Here is a 2,500-nt window from a genome sequence, read left to right as displayed (position 1 = left end):
GAAATTATTATTATTATTATTTTCATTATTATTATTGTTATTGTTATTACTATTGTTGTTGTTGTTGTTGTTGTCGTCGTTGAGAATGATGATGATGATGATGTTATTGAGTGATAAAGCCATTGGGGAAAATGTACATGAAGGTCATGTGGATTAAGTCACTGATCTGTTCTGGAAGAATTTTGCATTTGGGATCTCCCCCCCCCGCCCCCTCCCTATGAGTAACTTCCACAAATTCATGGCTGAGCAGTATTACCAAAGGGCATCAAAAGTTTAAGATTCTAAAGGTGTCTCTGATGCTAAACATGGTTGATTCGGAAAGTTGTGGTGAGCACCATTTGCTGCATGAAGGATAGATCTGGCCATTGGTCAAGGCCAGTATGAAGATTTTCCTAATGTCCTTTAATAAGGCTGGAAAGATAGTTTTATTTTATCTGCTGGATATACAGTAAGAAGGTGTGTGATAGACAGGGCTGGAAGAATTGAGGGTTGACACCTCTTTGGTCAGTCCCTCATTAACCATTGAAGTTCCACTTGGGAAGAAAATTGAGGGTGAAGAGAGGAGAGTTCTTTTTCAGAGAATTTGTCAAAATGTGGGCGATTATGGCAAAAACGGTCAGAGTGAATGGAACTACTCTAAGTATTAATCTGCAGACTGGAGAACAAAAGTTGGATGAGGGCAATCCTAGATCTGTGGGGTTCCTTGTTTGACACTATTTCGAAACTTTTGTGTATGAGGAGGAATACATCATCCTTGTGATATCTGATAGTTCCAACTTCTTGTGTCAGGTTATAATGTTCTTTGAGATGGTTCCAAGTATTCTTATCATGATGGCTACCTCGCTCACTCTTCAATCTCTATGAATAAACTCCATTCCAAATGACAGTTCTTGATGCCTTTTAAATTTCTAATAACTCTGACCAGCAGCTTCCTCGAGTGGACTCCTCACCCACCTACCAGCAAATACTAGGTTGGTGTTTGATGCAGAATCCACCATGTCAATAGAGGGGATCCTCTCAGGTTTTACTGGACAAACTTCTCTAGAAGTTAGGTCTTTTCACATAAAACTTTTATTTCATTCTTACTCATTTGTCCTTAATCTGATCGCTCTTGTGTCTCCGTTTCTTGTGAGGGTAATTACTAGAGTGAGGTAATCAGCTCAAATGAAGACAGACAGGACTCTCAGAATCCTGAGTGGTACCTTGTTTAGTGATGATGGCATGAAAAAATTATTGGTTGGTGGAAACCTTAAAGCATGTACCACATTCACAGTTCCATCTGATCTGTGCAGATAAGGAAACGTGAACGTTAAAATGATGATGATGATGACGATGACAAGGGAATGGCGATGATGACAACGATGGTGATGATGATGATGATGATGATGATGATGACGATGACAAGGGAATGACGATGATGACAACGATGGTGATGATGATGATGATGATGACGATGACGATGATGATGGTGGTGTTGGTGGAGGTGACGAAGATGACGATGATGATGAGGATAATATATTGAATGGAAGTAGAATGTAAAAAAACATATATGCACTATAATTTTATGTTTATGTGCATATAGTCTCTGATGTATTATTATTCTATTTATGAACTATTAAACTTCATCACATACACACCACACACTAATATGTATATATATGTATACATACATATCTATCTATCTGTCTATATATATTTATATATATATATACATAGAATTTATTATATATTTATATATATATAACAGAATTTATTATATATATATATATATATATATATATATATATACAGACACATATATGTAGATGTATATGAAAAAATATCAATTACATGGAATGAGAAACAGAAAATAAACATGTATTAACTTTTGCACTGCCGAATGTTCTTCCCTGCTAAATCCATTACTCGTGCCCCTCCCCCCTCCCCAAATACCCAAGAACTCGTTTCGGTTCCATTTCATATGAGTCATGCAAAATAACCTCAATGTTTTCATAAATTCCAATTTCTACTTATTGCTCTTAACAGATATAGATCTGTCGCTCAGTGATCAAAGAACTAAACCTAGAAATGGCTGCATCTGGTGCTTGTTTCTGCGCTTATCTTGTAGTGTACTTTATTATGTGTGTCTGTGAGGAATGTGCTAATGTGCATGTGTGTGGTTAGCAGAGTGCATGAGTGCATGTAATATGCATGTGTCTGTGAGCAGTGTACATGAGCATATGTAATGTGAATGTGCATGCATGGGTGCATATAAGGGCATGTATGCCAGAGCTGTGTATGTGTGTAAGTGATATGAACATGTGTGGCTAATGCGCATGCATGCGTGCAAATAATGCGAATGCATGTGAGTAGTATGCATGTGTATTGAGCAGTGTGCATGCATGCAAATAACGTGCGTATGTGTAATGTACATGTACGTGAGTAGCCAGCCTGTATGCAAGTAATATGATGTGTGTATGTGTGTAAGCTACATGCATTTATGTGTATTGTGTGCATTTGT

Source organism: Octopus bimaculoides, chromosome 13 (genome assembly GCF_046866305.1).
Source record: "Octopus bimaculoides isolate indiv1 chromosome 13, ASM4686630v1, whole genome shotgun sequence".
NCBI lineage: Eukaryota > Metazoa > Mollusca > Cephalopoda > Octopoda > Octopodidae > Octopus > Octopus bimaculoides.
Note: the sequence above shows the minus strand (reverse complement) of the source record.